The 20681-nt window shown below is 37.5% G+C and overlaps 1 long non-coding RNA gene across 1 annotated transcript in view; it reads left to right on the top strand.

Annotated features, from left to right (window-relative positions):
• LOC137239537 (uncharacterized) overlaps positions 1–19167 on the top strand; it is a 48657-nt gene extending 29490 nt beyond the window's left edge. The window contains exons 3-4 of the long non-coding RNA XR_010949417.1: positions 18532–18711; positions 18774–19167. This is a non-coding gene — a long non-coding RNA (uncharacterized lncRNA). The remainder of the gene's footprint in view (positions 1–18531; positions 18712–18773) is intronic.
• Positions 19168–20681: the final 1514 nt, after the last annotated feature.

The following is a 20681-nucleotide window of genomic DNA, read 5'->3' as shown; positions in this document are numbered from 1 at the left end:
GGACCGGACGGTGTTCCTAGTTGCGTACTTAGGTACTGCGCCGAAAACATGTATGAGCCTATTTTAATGTTATTTGAGCTATCTCTGGGATCTGCGTCATTCCCCGCACTTTGGAAACAGTATTTTATTATAACCCTGCATAAAAAAGGTAGTAGGTCAAAAGTTGAAAACTACAGGGGTATTGCTAAACTTTCAGTCATTCCTAAAGTCTTTGAACAGATTGTCACCAGTCAACTGCAATATCAGTGTTCTAGTCTTTTATCTGCATGCCAACACGGTTTTATTCGTCAAAGGTCAACCACTACAAATTTGCTTGTATTCACCTCTATAGTTATGGAAGGATTTTTAGAGAACAAGCAAACGGATGTCATCTACACGGACTTCAGCAAAGCATTTGATACCGTCAACTATGAGTTGCTTATTCATAAGCTTCATTTACTGGGCTTTCCATTTCACCTATTAATGTGGCTGAAAAGCAAAGTCTCCACCTTCCTCCATACAGAAGTAGACTTCTTTTTATTAACTTACCCACTCTGGAAAATCGGAGAATATTACTGGGGGTATTGTTCATCCATAAGCTCATTATTGGAGAAATTGATTCCGCGGACCTCCTCAGCCGCTTGGTTTTTGCGGTTCCCCCTAGAGTATCCAGACACTACGTTCCTTTCTATTTACCCCTTTGTCGACGAAACTTTGCTAAAAATAATCCTCTTCTTATCTGGTGCGCGCACTACAATGACTTGTATAGCTGCATCAGTCTTGAATGTACTTTTGCCACTATACGTAATGCAATACTTGCCTATCTAATTTAAGAGATACAAGCTAATTTAATTTGCCGGCATTTTATTCCTTCGATAAAAAGCAGAAACTATCTCGCTTAAGGATGGAGGAACATTTATCAACATGTATCATTAAGAAGGAACAAGACAGTACTGTGTTGATTGGAATCTGGTGCATTCCAACACTGACCGGAATCGTATGCATTCCGGCAGTATAATCTTATGGGTCAGGCATCGAGCTGATTGGAATCCGGTGCATTCCAACACCACAGGTCATGTTACTTTTTTATGCCTTGTGATGGCGTATCCTCATTACACTACTCTTAGCACTGCCGGATTCCCATGACATGCTGATTGGAATCTTGTTGCATTCCAACAGGGAGATTGGAATCCACTGCATTCCGAAATCATGCTGAGCGGAATCTGATGTATTCCGCCAGTATAAGATTTCGGCATAAGATCTTATTTCTACTCATATTTCTTATTATTATTATATTCTGAAATTAAATAGTAATGTTCATTAATATTTCTTTGTTTGTAATGTAATTGTTGAAATCTCGATATATCTTAAATTCTATCTTTTGAGTTGTATATTTATATATCTTTTATATTATGCAGTCGACCATAGTTTGCCGTCGACTTTAAATAATAAATAAATAAATATCATCAGAATATCAGTCCCACACCTTACAATTTTCCTATACTTCTATTCTGGATCTATACATTACACCATTCCCATATATTACGCATATCTATCTTACGCTTACATTCTGAAATCCCTCAAACAACAAACTATTCCCACATATTACGCTTTCACTTACCCTACACCTATGTACATTCTTTTGTCCCCCATACTGCTACGCTTACGCTTATCCGACACTTACGCTCTGTAATCACTCACTTATGAATGTAACACTTACGCTTACCTTTCGCTTACATTTTGGATTCTCCCATATCGTATGCATGGATGTACTTATCGAAAATTTATGAGCGTATTGCTGGCGTATCTAGACCTTGGTATTATTTGGCTCATGTGTATGATACATTCATATTTGTAACCGGATTCGCCCCGCGTAGTTGAGGTTGACAATTGGGTTTCATAACTTCGCCCTCGGTAGGTGTATATTATATTGTGACGAATACTAGCAACACTAAGGGGTACTATCATCTCTAAGCCGATACTAAGCAGTGGCTGGTATGCACATCAACAAATCAATCATTATGTCTACCCACATGTCCATACGAGCAGCGGAGAAGAGACGCACAAACCCATGCATATATCGTATTACTCACGTATACACCCGCATATGAGAAGCTATAAATGTAGTTGTGGCTGGTGTTTTTGTAGCTGATAACTAACTAGTAAATTCAAGAATAGAAAAGCCTAAAAGTATGCAACGAGGAAACCATACAGTATAAAAGGCAGCAACAGTAGAGGCACGACAATCAGTTTGATTTAAGATGCTATCTGGCGAGCAATAGAAGTGTCATTGTGAAGTACTTTAATAAAGGCCATTTTGCATTATTGAATAGTGGAGTTATTTATTCAACAGTTTAGTGACTCGAACGTTAGCAGAAGGTTGCAAATAAGTGGAATTCAGTAAATTCGTTACTAGTCCGGCACTATTATGCTGATGATTTATGGCCTTGGTTACGTTTTTACGTATTCGTCCTGCGGTGGTATGGCTACAGTTGCGGTATGTTTCTGTTACGGTTGAGCTTACGGTTACGAAAGCAGCTGTAAATATTGATGGAAACATTGGCCTTTCTTCTGCTTCCGGTTAGCATGAAAGTTAGTGTCTTTATCATTCAGCAAACTTTACACGTACTCACCTCAATCTAGCAGATCATTCCTAATGTTTTAATGTCAGCAAAACTTTAAAGCTTATTTCTTTATTTATTTTTTGTGAAACAACAAAAACAACCAAAGTTTTATAAAAGCAAGTTGAACACATTTATCCCTTAAGCACAGAGAGGTTTCTCTTTCTCATGCACAGACAAACATTTTAAACAATTTTAGTTTCATTTGTAAATCTTTATCACAAATCTTAGCAGTGCTGGTATGCACATCAACAAATCAATCATTATGTCTACCCATATGTCCATACGAGCAGCGGAGAAGAGACGCACAAACCCATGCATATATCGTATTACTCACGTATACACCCGCATATGAGAAGCTATAAATGTAGTTGTGGCTGGTGTTTTTGTAGCTGATAACTAACTAGTAAATTCAAGAATAGAAAAGCCTAAAAGTATGCAACGAGGAAACCATACAGTATAAAAGGCAGCAACAGTAGAGGCACGACAATCAGTTTGATTTAAGATGCTATCTGGCGAGCAATAGAAGTGTTATTGTGAAGTACTTTAATAAAGGCCATTTTGCATTATTGAATAGTGGAGTTATTTATTCAACAGTTTAGTGACTCGAACGTTAGCAGAAGGTTGCAAATAAGCGGAATTCAGTAAATTCGTTACTAGTCCGGCACTATTATGCTGATGATTTATGGCCTTGGTTACGTTTTTACGTATTCGTCCTGCGGTGATATGGCTACAGTTGCGGTATGTTTCTGTTACGGTTGAGCTTACGGTTACGAAAGCAGCTGTAAATATTGATGGAAACATTGGCCTTTCTTCTGCTTCCGGTTAGCATGAAAGTTAGTGTCTTTATCATTCAGCAAACTTTACACGTACTCACCTCAATCTAGCAGATCATTCCTAATGTTTTAATGTCAGCAAAACTTTAAAGCTTATTTCTTTATTTATTTTTTGTGAAACAACAAAAACAACCAAAGTTTTATAAAAGCAAGTTGAACACATTTATCCCTTAAGCACAGAGAGGTTTCTCTTTCTCATGCACAGACAAACATTTTAAACAATTTTAGTTTCATTTGTAAATCTTTATCACAAATCCTAGAAATAGACATTTTTACTTTTTCTCTGAGCTTAGTTTGAGGTTTCACAATAAAGACTTCTTTGCACATGTCACAATGTTAATCCCACAAAGCTGACACATTGACATGCCTGCTTCTAAAAAAATTGTGCGAATAATCCCAAAGGAGAGTAATCCGTAATTAATCCCTTTCATTACAAACAAAAAACAATTCAAGGCGTGATGTACCTTCGAAGTGATGTTATGCCGAGTTTCTCTACCAATTTGCGTCGTGCTCTTTTTAATTTTTCCTACAAATTGGCGGGAGGTAGGACCCACATATTTTACGCAGGCTCCGAACGCCATTTGCAAAGCAGATGAGTTTTCACTGAAAAATTGTTCATGGCAGAAATACACTCGGAGTGTTCACCAACTCATTGCCGCGGCCGGGCTCCCTTTCATTTACTGCAGGCTATAATTGATCAGCTATAGTCTTTTATGGGTTTAGTTGGTATTAGTTAGTACCAGTCCCCCAGTATCCGTTCAGGTATAAACAGTTACAATTAGGCGCTCCCTAGGACAAGCTCACACAAAAGGGATCAGCTTAACGCATATGCAGAGTTGAAACCTGGGTATAGAGTCGCATGCTACTTAGCAACTTATCCCAAACTCATCCCAGCATAATTCAATACTTTGCGGGGTTAATATACACAAGCATATACATGCACACATTCACCGACTTTGCACCCCATTGGCATGCTCTTAAAAGGGCTTAAGTAACTAATACTGCGTAGTTCTATGAGACATATGGAAATTGGAGTATGATTAGACGAAGGTCGTATAAATATATATGTATATACAGATACTAGAGCGGGTCAAATTTTTTTTCCATCAGGAGTATAGCAAAAACGTAATCTACAGATCATTCTAAGAAAAATTGCTCAAGACACCATAGGTCTAAGTCCCATTTCGAGTCCCCCACTTTTGCAAACTGAATATTTTGCCACTCCTGATGAAAAAAATCCATCCATACAATTTGCCCCGCTCTAATATATACCTACATGTAACAAACGTAAATATTCTAACAAAAAGCCAACTGACAGCTGCTCTCCACATTATACGTCTAAGTGCAAATACAACTTAAGCCGTTTACCCACACAAAAAACGAAGAAGAAAGTAAAATTAAGTGGAAGCTTTTTAAGCTGATTGATATCGGTCAAAAGATTTAAGAATTGAGCCTGCAACTACGCAGTTGACTTATGACTATTTTTTTATTTTTGAATCTGTTTTGTGTTCTGCTTCTTTAAATACAAATATAATACGTAAAGGTTTCTTAAGCACCGACTCTTATCTCATCGGATACATGCTTGTGGATTTTGAAGGTTAATTGAAATCAACTTAAGTGTTTATTGTTGTTTTCGATTACTCAAAAAATGTAAACCGTAATGTCCTAGACTAAAATGGGTTCGACCGTCGGGGTGTCTTTAAGCTGGGCGTTTTGCCCACGGATGTTTTACAGGTATATGTATAGGGCCGTTAAGGCTTTTTGGGATCTGTCCTCAATATTTTTGTTCCCGTTCAATTTACTATCCAAAATATCTCTGAAGTATTGAAACTCTAGTGAGAGTTAGATCCTTACCCCGCTTAATGTCGGTGTTTTGAAAGATGGTATCTTGTAGCTTCTGATGAATAAAACCATTTCAGTATTCGCAGCATTCACTTTAATGCCACTTAATCGGGACCATTCATCTACGAAACCTAATGCGTCCTACAGTAGCTCGCCTAGAGTCTCAAGTTATAAGCCGTTTGCTGTTAGAGTGATGTTATCGGCGTAACTTGGCAAACGGGTTAAGCGATAAGTTTCTAACTTCAATAATAAGGTGTAGCCGCATTACGGAGCAGTCTGCTAGACATGATGGGTATAACCCCATGTTCAATAACGAATCGACAACGGCCGCCCCTCTATATCGAGAGAGATGCATAAATCGAAGTTCTTGAATGCACCCTCCTCTCTCTCTTAGTGGTGATTGCGTGGAGTGCTGTGTCCATGAGTTTGCCTTTGGAGTACGCGTTTTGAGATTTGGGCAGTGTTTCTATGTGGATGTTATTCCACCTCCAGCAAACGCTGTTGGTCAGATGCTTGAGTTGAAAGGACGTAAGGCTTATTGATCTGAAATCATAAGACGTTATATTTGAAACCAGCCCCTCTTCCTATGCCTTCGCCTATACTCTTTCAGAAGCATGAAGAACAAAAAAATCTTCAGACTTTCTTAAGCCGCCCTAGGTTTGCAAGGACAGGGTATGCATAGTTCGCTTTGTATGCATTCAAATCTCCAGAAGCTTGGACGCGCATTATATTTTTCTTGCGTTTTAGGCAGTTTTGTTCTTTGAGACCAAATAGCAGTTGCAGTTCGATTAGGACTTCGATTTAAGTTTTGTTGTTTTGTATATAATGTTGCGACATTATTAATTACTTACCTATCTAATATCTAATCTAATATATATTGTAACGAATTTGCTTGCAAATCCTCTTTTTTGCCTTTTTGCTAAGTTCGTATCACTAAACTGTTGAATAAATAACTCCAATATTGAATAATGGAAAAATGGCCTTTATTAAAGTACTTCACAATAACACTTATACTTTGCAATTAGCTGGCTTAATAACCAAACTGATAGCTTAAATGAAACTGACTTTCAAAATAATACTGCTATTGCTCGCTAGATATCGTCTTAATCGAAACTGCTTGACAACTCAAATCAAACTGAATTCCAGCGCCTCTACAATTGTCGCCTTTTATACTCTTTGATTTCAACCTTCGCCTCTTCTAGGCGCTTCCAGAATCTACTAGTCCAGCAGCTCTAAAACTTCTCAGCTGTAACTACAATTTCACAATTTTGTAGTTTTTCTCATTGCATACTTATAGGAGTATCTCAGATATATACATGTGTTTGTGCATTGACTCTCCGCTGCTCGTATACGTACATGGTACATATGTGTAGACGCAATTATTGTTTCGTTTATGTAGATACATAATGATTGATCTATGGATGTGAATTCACATCACTGCTTAGCATCGGCTTAGAGATGGCAGCACTCCTTAGTTTTGCTAATATTCGTAACAATATTATAAATAGGAAAGTTTGGATGTTTGTCCAGACGTTTGTCTTTGTGACTCAATCACGCAAGAACGGCTGAACCTACTTGGATGAAATTTGGCACGCATATAGCCAATAGTCTAGAAGGATCTACTAGCTATATTTTTTTGAAAAGGGAGGAAATCCCCGCCCCCTAGGAGCAGTTATAATTTCATTATTGTATTTTTTCGTCTTTGTAAGTGAATCACGACAGAACGGCTACACGGATTTTGATGAAATTTGGGACACAGACAATAGTATACTAGCGAAATTTTTTTCGAACATGGAAAGGGGGTAGGGAACCCACGACCCCCTTCGAACAAATACTTTTTAATAATTTTTACACATTATAACTTTATCTACAAGGGCCTTCACCAAAATTACAGACTCAATGGGTCAAATAAGTCGAGGGCTTACATAATGAGCAGTGACACCCTCCGTCCCCCCTCCCCTCTTCTCACCCCTCTGATGTAAAATCTATAAATTTTTATAACTCAATATAAATGTTCTCCTAAATCAGTAATTTCTGGTATCTGGCTCATACAGATGGAGATCTAAACAATTTTGGAAAAACGATCGGTGGTGCTCTCCGTCTCCTCCCGCCATCCGCCCTCCTTCAATTGTTTTTATTAGCACGCTTTTATTAGCTTTACCTGTATGTTTCTTTGTAACTTTTTATTCGCTCCAACGCACCTGCTGCCTTATTAACATGGTTTTATAATTAGCTTCACCTTATTTGTACTCCCGTTAGGGTCATATCGAGAACCTTCCGGGATCATTTGTGGATGCTTTTCGGGATCCGTCCGGGATTTCTGGATGGGTTTCGCGATCCATCCGGCATCCCGTCGGGGTATTTTCGGGATCATTTGCGTACCTTTGAGAGATAAATTTTTTATGGCTTCCGGGATCACTACGGGATTTTTTCGGGGTCATTTTGGGTTCCTTCCGTAATCATTCCTGGATGGTTCTCAAGATCCGTCCGGGATCCCATCGGGGTAATTTTGGGACTTTCTCTCGACGAATACGGGATCATTTGGGGACCCTTTCGGCATCATTTCTGAATGGTATTCGGGATGCGTCGGGGATCCCGTCAGGGTCATTTCGTGACTATTTCGGGATCATTTGGGGTACCTACCGGCATCATTTCTGGATGGTTTTCGGCATTCGGCCGGGATCCTGTCGGGATTATTTCGGGACTATTTCGGCATCATTTGGGGTAACTTCCGGCATCATTTCTAGATGGTTTTTGGGATTCGTCCGGGATCCCGTCGAGGTCATTTCAGGACTTTTTCGAGATCATTTGGGGTAACTTCCGGCATCATTTCCAGATGGTTTTCGGGATCCGTCGGGGTCATTTCGAGACTTTTTCGCGACTAATACGGGATCATTTGGGGACCAATCGCCATCATTTCTGGATGGTTTTCGGGATCCGACCGGGATATCGTCAGGGTCATTTCGGGACTATTTGGGGATCATTTGGGATCCCTTCCGGCATCATTTCTGGATGGTTTTCGGGATCCGGTCGGGGTCATTTCAGGACTTTTTCGAGATCATTTGGGGTTAATTCCGGCATCATGTCCAGATGGTTTTCGGGATCCCGTAGGGGTCATTTCGAGACTTTTTCGCGACTAATACGGGATCATTTGGGGACCCTTCGTTATCATTTCTGTATGGTTTTCGGGATCCGTCCGGGATCTCGTCATTGTCATTTCGGGACTATTTGCGGATCATTTGGGGTCCCTTCCGGCATCATTTCTGGATGGTTTTCGGGATCCGTCCGGGATCCCGTCGAGGTAATTTCAGAACTTTTTCGGGATTTGGGGTACCTTCCGGCATCATTTCTAGATGGTTTTCGGGATCCGTCCGGGATCCGGTCGTGGTCATTTCAGGACTTTTTCGGTATCATTTGTGGTACCTTCCGGTATAATTTCTAGATGGTTTTGGGGTCATTTCGGGACTATTACGGGATCATTTAGGGTATCTTCCAGCATCATTTCTGGATGGTTTTGGGGATCCGGTCGGGGTCATTTCGGGACTTTTGCGCGACTAATACGGGATCATTTGGGGACCCTTTCGCCATTATTTCTGGTTGGTTTTCGGGATCCGTCCTGGATCCCATCGGGGTCATTTCGGGACTTTTTCGCGACTAATACGAGATCATTTGGGGACCCTTTCGGCATCATTTCGGGATGGTTTTCTGGATCCGTCCGCGTCATTTCGGGACTATAAGGGGATCATTTATGGACCTTTCCGGAATAATTTCTGGATAGTTTTCGGAATCTGTCCGGGATCCCGACGGGGTCATTTCGGGACTATTAGGGGATCATTTGGGGACTTTTCCGGCATCATTTCTGGATAGTTTTCGGAAACCGTCCGGGATCCCGACGGGGTCATTTCGGGAGTATTTCGGGATCATTTGGGGTATCTTCCAGCTTCATTTCTGGATGGTTTTCGGGATCCGGTGGGGGCATTTCAGGACTTTTTCGGGATTTTTTGTGCTACCTTCCGGTATAATTTGTATATGGTTTTGGGGATCCGTCCGGGATCCCGTTGGTTATTTCGGGACTTTTTCGCTGCTAATACGGGCTCTTTTGGGGACCGTTTTGGCATCATTTCTGGATGGTTTTCGATATCCGTCCTTGATTCCGTCAGCGTCACTTCGAGCCTATTAGGTGATCATTTGAGTACCTTTCCGGCATCATTTCTGGGATCCCGTCGGGTCAATTCGGGATTCGTGATCATTTAAAGATGGTTTTCAGCATTCGTCCGGGATCCCGTCAGGGTAATTTCTGGACTTTTCCGGGACTATTTCGGGATCTTTTTGGAACCCTCCTTAAATCATGTCTGGATGGATTTCGGGATCTGTCCAGGATCACGTCAAGGTCATTTAGGAATCCGTTCGATATCCCGTCAGGGTCATTTCGGGACTTCTTCTGGACTATTACGGGTTCATTTCTGGATGGTTTTCGGGGCTAATGCGGGATCATTTGGGGACCCGTCCAGCATCATTTCTGGATGGATTTCGGGATCTGTACGGGAACCCATCAGGGTAATTCCGGGACTTTTTCGGTACTATTTCGGGGTTAATTTGGGAACCCCTTAGGGGTCATTTGTGACTTTTTCTGTATTATTTCGGGACCATTTGTGGACCCTTCCGGCATCATTTATTGATGGTTTGCCGGATCCATCAGGGTCATTTCGGGACCTTTTTGGGATCATTTGGTGACCCTTCCGAGATCATTTCTGGATCCGTCCGGTATGCCGTAGGAGTCATTTCGGGATTTGTTTGTTACTTTTTCGGAATAGTTTTGGGACCCTTCCGGGATCATTTCTGGATCCATGCAGGATCCCATCGTGGTCATTTCCGGACTATTTCGGGACCCTTCCGCAATCATTTCTGTATGGTTTTCGCGATCCGTCGTGGATCCCCTCGCGGCCATTTCGGAACTTTTCTGGACTATGTCGGGATAATTTAGGGACCCTTCCTGGATGGTTTTGGAGATCCGTCGGGACACCCTTCCGGGTCATTTCGGAACTATTTCGGGATCGTTTTGGTACCCTTCAGGGATGATTTCTGTGTGGTTCTCTGGATAAGTCTAGAATCGTGTCGTTGTCATTTTTGGGACGTTGTTTTTGGGACTATTCAGGGAAATTTTGGAGACCTTTCCGGGGGATTTTTGGATGGTTTTCGGGATGCGTCCGCGATAGCGTCGGGGTCATTTCGTGGCTTTTTCTGGATAAATTCGGGTTCATTTGGGGATCTTATCAGGTTATCAGCTCATTTAGTTCTTTTTTTACTCAATTATAAAAATAATGCAAAAAATTTTTAAACAGATAACTTGATAAGCAGGATCAATAGCCCATATATTTCATTTTCTCCTTGCGGACGGGGCCGCGGGTAAAGGCTAGTAAATATATATATGAATTAATCAATTACTCAATTACTTTCTTGCCGCTATTCAAAAAATGGTATCTAAGATTAATTCCGACCTATTTTAATTAATTCCCATATGAAAAGGCAAAGCAACTCATGTGCACATTCACTCCCTCATTTCATCACAGATGTGAACATTAAAAACGGAAACAAAATGAAAATTAATTTCCGCAGTTATTTAGACCATTATTTAGAATGTTGTTTTCATAAGATTAGCAACTAACTCAGCTGTCATGTCGGATGTCTACTTCTTAATGTCAGAGTCATTCCACACATTGCATTGGTATGCTAACCATACAACAATACCAAAAATAACAGCAAACAGGCGGCAAATTCAAATTAAAGGCATGAATAAGCAAAATGCATGTGGTTAAGTTGATATGAAGTACATCGGCGGCGAATATGTTGGGGAATGTAGCGCAAGCGGCAGCTGTAGCATCTGTACGTACTAATCAGACGACCAATGTTCAACAATATGCAATGCAACTGACAATTATTGTGTGCTAAGTACATACAATATGCATACATACATACCACATACCAACACATAAGCACTATGATTTTACCAAGCTTTGAAGGGGCAAATGCCAATGCAAATAAGTGCACTCTCACACTTTGATGTGTAGTTGACATAACTGTAAGTTTAAGTGTGCATGTGCGTGTGTGTGTGTGTAAATGCTACTGTATCCAATTGCTGTAACAAATTTAAAGCCGCTTTCCTCGTTCACGCCTACAAACTCTCATGGTTACCCAGTTAGCCCGATAGTACTCATTATGCTCTTCGTTTTGAACTACGAAAATCGCCAGCATGATTTTACATACGGATATGGAAAGGAGGCTACATATACGCGCTCAAATGGAATTGCTTGGGCGTGCAATTTTGAACGGAAAAGCTTGCACATTTTGCTCATTTCCTCTGTGTTTTGAGCGAGTTGAATAAACGGATGTGAATTTGCTACAAATTACAAATATTTTCATGCACATTTGACTGTATAGAAGAAAATCGCCGACTATTTCCAGATTAGGTAAACTTTCTATATTTTAATGTTGTGGAGGATTGCAATATCTTAATATATTATCCCTTAATATATTAAATATTGCAACCTATTTTTTATTGTCATCTATTTTGGATTGATTTGTCTGTTTCCAGTCGTAATTGATTGCATGAATTTAACAAAATTGATTGCAATCGCGAAAAATAGCAAATATTGCAATCTGCTTTTATTTCAATCAAAATTGATTTCCGTCACTGTAAAAATTATTCTAACTATTGTAAACTGATTTTTATACTCAGTTGAGCAGAGCTCACAGAGTATATTAACTTTGATTGGATAACGGTTGGTTGTACAGGTATAAAGGAATCGAGATAGATATAGACTTCCATATATCAAAATCATCAGTATCGAACCATGTCCATGTGAGCCATGTCCGTCCGTCCGTCCGTCTGTCCGTTAACACGATAACTTGAGTAAATTTCGAGGTATCTTGATGAAATTTGGTATGTAGGTTCCTGGGCACTCATCTCAGATCGCTATTTAAAATAAACGATATCGGACAATAACCACGCCCACTTTTTCGATATCGAAAATTTCGAAAAATCGAAAAAGTGCGATAATTCATTACCAAATACGGATTAAGCGATGAAACTTGGTACATGAGTTGAACTTGCAACGCAGAATAGAAAACTAGTAAAATTTTGGACAACGGGCGTGGCACCGCCCACTTTTAAAAGAAGGTAATTTAGAAGTTTTGCAAGCTGTAATTTGGCAGTCGTTGAAGATATCATGATGAAATTTGGCAGGAACGTTACTCTTATTACTATATGTCTGCTAATAAAAATTAGCAAAATCGGAGAACGACCACGCCCACTTTTTAAAAAAAAAAATTTTTAATTCAAATTTTAAAAGAAAAGTATATAAGTAAATTATGTCAACATTCAACTCCAGTAATTATATGTTGCAACAAAATACAAAAATAAAAGAAAATTTCAAAATGGGCGTGGCTCCGCCCTTTTTCATTTAATTTGTCTAGGGTAATTTTAATGCCATAAGTCGAAAAAAAATTTACCAATCCTTGTGAAATTTGGTAGAGGCTTAGATTCTAGGACGATAACTGTTTTCTGTGAAAAAGGGCGAAATCGGTTGAAGCCACGCCCAGTTTTTATACACAGTCGACCGTCAGTCCTTCCGCTCGGCCGTTAACACGATAACTTGAGCAAAAATCGATATATCTTTACTAAACTCAGCTCACGTACTTATCTGAACTCACTTTGTATTGGTGTAAAAAATGGCCGAAATCCGACTATGAACACGCCCACTTTTTCGATATCGAAAATTACGAAAAATGAAAAAAATGCCATAATTATATACCTAATACGAAAAAAGGGATGAAACATGGTAATTGTATTGGTCTATTGACGCAAAATATAACTTAGAAAAAAACTTGGTAAAATGGGTGTGACACCTACCATATTAAGTAGAAGAAAATGAAAAAGTTTTGCAGGGTGAAATCAAAAGCCCTTGGAATCTTGGAAGGAATACTGTTCGTGGTATTACATATATAAATAAACTAGCGGTACCCGACAGATGATGTTCTAGATCACCCTGGTCCACATTTTGGTCGATATCTCGAAAACGCCTTCACATATACAACTAAGGGCCACTCCCTTTTAAAACCCTCATTAATACCTTTAATTTGATACCCATATAGTACAAACAAATTCTATAGTCACCCCTGGTCCACGTTTATGGCGATATCTCGAAAATGCGTCCACATATAGAACTAAGGCCCAATCCTTTTTAAAATACTCATTAACACCTTTCATTTGATTCCCATATCGTACAAAAAAATTCTAGAGTCACCCCTGGCCCACCTTTATGGCGATATCCCGAAAAGGCGTCCACCTATAGAACTAAGACCCACTCCCTTTTAAAATACTCATTAACACCTTTCATTTGATACCCATATAGTACAAACAAATTCTATAGTCACCCCTGGTCCACCTTTATGGCGATATCTCGAAAAGGCGTCCACATATAGAACTAAGGCCCACTCCCTTTTAAAATACTCATTAACACCTTTCGCTTGATACCCATATCGTACAAACAAATTCTAGAGTCACCCCTGGTCCATCTTTATGGCGATATCTCGAAAAGGCGTCCATCTATAGAACTTAGGCCCACACCCTTTTAAAATACTCATTAATACCTTTCATTTGATACCCATATCGTACAAAATAAATTCTAGAGTCACCCCTGGTCCACCTTTATGGCGATATCTCGAAAAGGCGTCCACCTATAGAACTTAGGCCCACTCCCTTTTAAAATTATCATTAACACATTTCATTTGATACCCATATTGTACAAACAAATTCTAGAGTCAGGTCTGGTCCACCTTTATGGCGATATCCCTAAATGGCGTCCATCTATAGAACTATGGCCCACTTCCTTTAAAATACTCTTTAATACCTTCCATTTGATACACATGTCATACAAACACATGCCAGAGTTACCCTAGGTTCTTTTTACAACATGGTGATTTTCCCTTACTTTGTCTCCACAGCTCTCAACTGAGTATGTAATGTTCGGTTACACCCGAACTTAGCCTTCCTTACTTGTTTTTGCTATATTTGCTGATTTTCTGGTAAAAATTAATAAATTGATTACAATCTCAAAATACTGCAAATTGCAATTCATTTTGGTTGCCTTTAAATGCCTTGTAAAAATTAAAATTGTACCTGCTTAAATTCAATTGTTTGTAGTCATATTGATTGCAAACTAACTTGTGGTTAGTTTATTCGATTTTCTCGTAAAAATTACAAAATTGATTGCAATATCTCAAAGCACCAGAAATCGCAATTAATTTTTACTGCCTTCAAACTTTAAAGCCTTGTAAAAATTTAAATTGTACCTGTTTAAAATCGCAATTTATTTTATTGCCGTCAAATTTACTTGCCTTCACAGTATCTTTAAAAACTATTGTAATTTTTTGAACCAATTTTTTGCAATTATTTTAATTGACCATCCAATAATAAAATATACCAAATAAAGCAATCTATTTTGATTACCGGGAAATTTAACGATTTCAAGTTGTTTGTGTGTATTCAATTCAATTGACTGCTTATATAAAAATTACACAAATGATTGCAATCACAAAACAGAAAAATTGCAAAACTACTTTTGTTGAAATGTGTCTGTATAAATAAACATTGAAGGTATTTCAAATTAATTGTAGGTACTCATTTGATGTGACTAATTTTATAAAAAATTTACAATTAATTGCAGTCATTCATTATACATTAATTGTTGATCAAACACAAAATAAACCGAATAACTCAATCTATATTTGTTATCTCGAAAATAAACTGTATCAAATTATTTGCTGTTGCCATTTTAATAGTTTGATTGCATGAAATTCACAAAACTGATTGCAATCATAAAATTTACCAAATAAACCAATCTATTTTTACTATATTTAATGATTTCAAAATATTTTTTGCAGTCATTTCAATTAACTTATTGTATAAAAATTACAATATTGATTGCAATCACAAAAATATAGCAAAAATTGCAGCATATTTTTATTGACATAAAATTTCACTGCCTCTGTTATTTTCGCACATATTACATTCAAGTTAGCTGGCCGTAATCATTCCCATTGGCAGGCTGCAAAATTAATTGAAGTCATAGATTGAACACTTATTGTAGATCGCAAGTGCTTGCAATCTTAACATAAAGCGAACATTGCAATATATTTTAATTATCTTGAAATAAAACTGTACCAAATTTTTTCTTGTAGTCATTTAATTAACTTATTGTGTAAAAATTACAATATAGATTGCAATCGCAAAATAAAGCAACTTTTGGAATATATTTTTATTGCATTAATTACTACTGCAACTGTATCAAATTAAATGTTTATATTAATTTAAGTTAATTGATTGCATAAAAATTGTAAAATTGATTGCCTTCATTGATTGTAAGTTTATTGTAGATTGTACTTTTTGCAAACAAAAAGGGATAATAAAATGCAAATGCAATCGTAGATTTCATTCAATCGAAAAATTTGATTGCAATCAATTTAAAAGCGCAGTCATTACTTGCTTAAATATTGTTCGGAGATCTTTGTTCAAACATCTGGCGTTAACTACCAACCAACTTAAAGTTATTTTTTGTTCGTTTATTTCAAAAGAGTTTTTTAAAAATAGTTAGTATTTCGAAAATATATTTCAGTTTTTTATCTTTACGGTCTAACTTACATTAAGCCTTCACTAGACACACACACGTTCAAATATATTATTCAGCATGTTCAAAGATCTTCCATGTTATAGCCCAACATTTAAATGTTCGCATATGTTGCCTTATGTTTCTGTATGTTTTCATATATGCAAATGATTTCCTAATTAATGTTCAATTTACCACTCAATGGCGAAAGGACTTGAATATTTATTTCTATATTGTTGCTTTGGCTCCCCTATTTTCTAATTGGATGCCTTGTTTGTATAGTGGAAAATTTAAATTGATCCCTTGTGAAATGGAAGGCCAATTTATACGCAGCTCTGTAAAAAGGGGTTAGTTTGAGACAGATTAAGTTAATTCAAAAATTATGTGTGCAAGGCTTAGATAACGGGAATGGATACCAAAACCAGAACCAAAACTGGAGCTGCGATTGAAGGCAAACCCAGATTTGAAACTGAAACTGAACATATAATCAACCGAAACCCAGAACCTTAATTGGATTCGGGATCGAAACTGAAGCGGAAATATATAATGGAAGCGAGTTGAGGACCGGAGTGTATATCGATATTGAAACCCAAACCGTAACTGAATCCGAACCGATACCAAAACCGAAGCTGAAATTGAGGACTAAATCACAACCAGAAACTAAACGCGATTTGGAATCAAAACTGAGCATAGAGCGGATCCGAAAGTGAAGCCTGTATACAAACTGGAACCAAAATCAGAACTTTAACTGCATCCGAAGTCGAAACCGAAGTGGGAATTTGAACTCTAACGAAATTGAGGGCCGCAATCTCTATCGCAACTGGAACCAAAACTTGAACCCAGACTGAAACAGAAACCGGAAAGGAAATGAAACCGAAAACAGATCTAAATTGGATGTGAAATTAAAACCCAAACCGAATTTTAAACTTAAACCAAAAATCGAAAACCCGAGAGTGGCACGGATTCACTAACGAGAGAGAATACCGAACCAAAACTAAAGCCGAAACCGAAATTGGATTTGAAACCGAAACCAGAACCCTAACTGATTCCGGAATGTTGAAATAATAACTTGGAATTTTAAGTTTAATATTTCCTATTGGGAACATATTTCTAATAATTATAATGAATAACACATATTACATATATTGATGAGTTAACTATATGTACACATGAATTTTATCTTTTAGTCCTCGTTAAATCGTTGAACTAAGAAGTGCTTTTCTTTTATTTTACCGGACATTCACGCAAGTATACAAAATCCCTTTCCAACAAAGGTTATGGATCCAGATCGCGTGTGAAGTTATTTAAAAGTAATCGGGTTTTACAAAAATGAATTCGAGTTTGCAAATTGAAAAACTGAGCGATAATAACTACGATGTGTGGTGCATGCAAATGCGCAGCATATTGGTTAATATGGACCAATGGCGCATCGTTAATGAAGATTGTAAGCGCAGTCATGAAAATGCAGAAAAGTGTGATCAAGATGATCAAAAAGCGCTAGCTAATATTTTTTTATGTGTAAAACCGGCGCAACTCACCAATATTAAGGCTTGTAAAACTTTAGTGGAAGCGTGGAAGAAACTTCGAGCTGTTCATATGCCGAGTGGACCGTTACAAAAAGTTTCGCTTTATAAAAAGTTGCAGTATGTCTGCTGGTCAAAGCATGTCAACTTATCTAATTTCGTTTGTCGAAGTCGTAGATAAATTAGCCGAAGTGAACATCGAGTTAAACGAAGAGCTAAAAGTCATAATACTATTATCTAGTTTGCCGTCCGAGTACGAAAACTTCGTGGTAGCTATCGAGACTCGTGATGAATTGCCGAGTTTCAGTACTTTAAAAGTAAAGCTGTTAGAAGAGGGTGCTAGAAGGGAACAACAAGCAGATCAACAAGCTTCTGCGCAAGCTGTTTATACAAGTGTAAGAGAATCAGCGCATAATGGTAATAAAATAAAAACAAAATCAAAAAGTCATGTAAAGTCAAATGAGTTCAAGGGCAAATGCTTTAGTTGTGGAATGCGTGGCCATACGGCTTCACAATGCAAAAGAAAGGACAAACAACAATGCGATCGTGAAGATAAACAGAGTTCTAAAATTAGCGAGCTCTCTTACGCTGTATATGCTGCTGCTGTGGGGGATGAACGAAGTAAATACAATTGGTCACAGCAAAAACTGCCTAACGCATTCACGTATACAAATGCAAAGTCTTGAGCTGTCATCTCCTCTACAACAAAAAAAAGTTTGTTCTGGCTATGGCGGAACTATACAAGGTCGTAGCACGGTGACAGCTGATTGTTCTTTTTTAATATGATTTGATACATCAACTTTCGGCGCATTACGATTTTGACATTAGTCCATCGATTTACAAAAACAAAGTACATGGAACTTTTATTTATGTTTGTATGTATGTCAACATATATACCACCTTGTATGGTTCCGCCATGGTTCTGGCTGAATGTCAAAGTAGGAAGGCGAGATATCATTTTTGCATTATTGTCTATTGTATTCATTCCCACTCATTTGTTTTGCTTTCTTGACAGATTGCACGCGTCCAAAAATATTAATAGTATTCAATTTAATTAATATTTTAGTGCACGTGTAAATATATTAAATGGGTCTGACGAAACAATACTTGGCTTATCGGCCTATAGACAGTTTTAATATTATCAATAGTGGCCGATCTAATGTAAATGTTGTTGTATATATAATAAAATTGAAGGCCGATATGCACTGGCCGCAACTGCTGAAAATGTTATTATTTGAAATTTGGGGTAAGAGGTGGACTGCAAATTATTTATGTAATTAAACTGAAATTGATTTGCGTTTACTTTAGATTGGGTGAACGTGCATTGACGCTGCGTCGTGATAAGCAGGAAGTTACCGCACTACGTGCCTCGCCCGATCGCATACACATTGACGGAATTTTTGAGTTTTTTGACTTGTGTGCCCCCGAACAATCTGTATGCACATTGGCATAGCATAAAAGTGTGGAGTCCGTCCTACGTTTCGATGATATGGGCATACGATTATTGAGCGGCAGCCTTAATACCGAATTAACTGTGGTGGATATTGTAGAACAGGCGGGACGTCAACGCCTCATTGGTCATAACGTGCCCATAACGGCCGTACATTTCTAACAACATTTTGCTGCAGAACGAAACATTATTGTTAGCTGTTCAAAGGACAATCAGATAACATTTTGGAATTTAAATTTTGTTAATTTTATAATTCATTTTAATAAAAATTTTATAAAAAATTTAAGTGTTATTTTTTTCGTTATAAATGCGTTAGGATTATGGGATAAGTATAACAGCTAGATAATTTGTTATTTATTCCATTATATATGCATTAGGAATATCAGATAAGTACAACAGCTAGATAATATGTTATTTATGCCATAACGTTAACGCATAGCTTTATGACATTCGTTGCTGTATAAATCATGTTATATATGGCATATGAATAGCATATTGAAAAGAGAAAAATATATGAACGCTTAATGGCAAAATTTAGTGAACATAAAAGAGAAGGCTGCTCACATGTATAGAAAAATATACGTGAGGATTTGTCAATCTGCCTTAACAAACTGATGCAAACTTTTTGAATTTCTCACGCATAGTTTTTGTAGCACTACGGATAGTTTAATGCATTATATAACAAGTAGCGTTCTAACTGGGATGTGTCGACAGTGGCGCAACAACACATATGTGTTGCGACATGAATATGTTCGTGTCATTCATCGAAAAACGAGAAAAAGATATGTTACCAGCCATATATTTAATACTTCTATATCACTACTACTGAATTGTGCAGCCTGTCAAACATTACAGTACAGATATACAACGAGAGGAGGAGACAAAATCTCAAGGCTGTCTTTAAATTTTTGTAAAAAAGGCGCTTAAATATATGTATATTTCAACAAGCCGTCTTGCTTCTATCAATATTGTACATTAGGCTATTTCGTTCAAAAAAGAAAAATGAAGGTACAACAGAAAATAAAATGTTCCACATATCAAGGGTAATTGATAGGTGAAGAAATGCATTTACTTTCAGCGCACAAAAATAAAGGTCCGTTTGTCGCACCACCTGTGGACGTATGTAATATTTGTATAGTGTTAGAGAAAGCTTTAAGACAAGTTCTCAAGGTATGCCCAATTGGAAATGCAAAATTAAGTTTAATAAATAAAAATTTTCAAAATACAAGTAATGCATTCTCCAATAGTATCATGGGCGATCACATAACCATCGAAAATTTATTCAGCAACAACATCTTTAATAATCACCGGATACAGCTGTGTAAGGAAGTAATAAGTTTTTATTTGGATATTCGTTTGTTTTTTTGAAACGAAAAAAAGCACGGACGAAAAAGAGTATGTTAGAAAAAAATTTACAAAATTGATATTATTTCAACACCCATAGTAGCCAGTGAGTACTGGACTTATATTTTGTTTACTTCAATTATTAACATCATTAAAAAACTCAAAACTTTTAAAGAAATGCTTGTATGATGTATGTATAATTGTATGTATAAATGTATGTATAAGTATATTTTTATACATGTATATTTGAATTTTTTTTCATTCTGAAAATATGAATTCTTCGCCTTTTTTTTACTATTTATGTACTTTGTATGGCTTCAGCCCATGTTTAAATAATAAATACATCAAGCCTTGTATTGTATTTGTTGGCCTTTTCATTGTTTAATCGACTAAACTGAGATTTTATAACAATTAGTATGCAG

This window comes from Eurosta solidaginis, chromosome 2 (assembly GCF_040869045.1).
Source record: "Eurosta solidaginis isolate ZX-2024a chromosome 2, ASM4086904v1, whole genome shotgun sequence".
NCBI classification, from domain to species: Eukaryota; Metazoa; Arthropoda; class Insecta; order Diptera; family Tephritidae; genus Eurosta; species Eurosta solidaginis.
The sequence above is the reverse complement of the archived record's forward strand: the minus strand, read 5'-3'. Positions and strand labels throughout refer to the sequence as shown.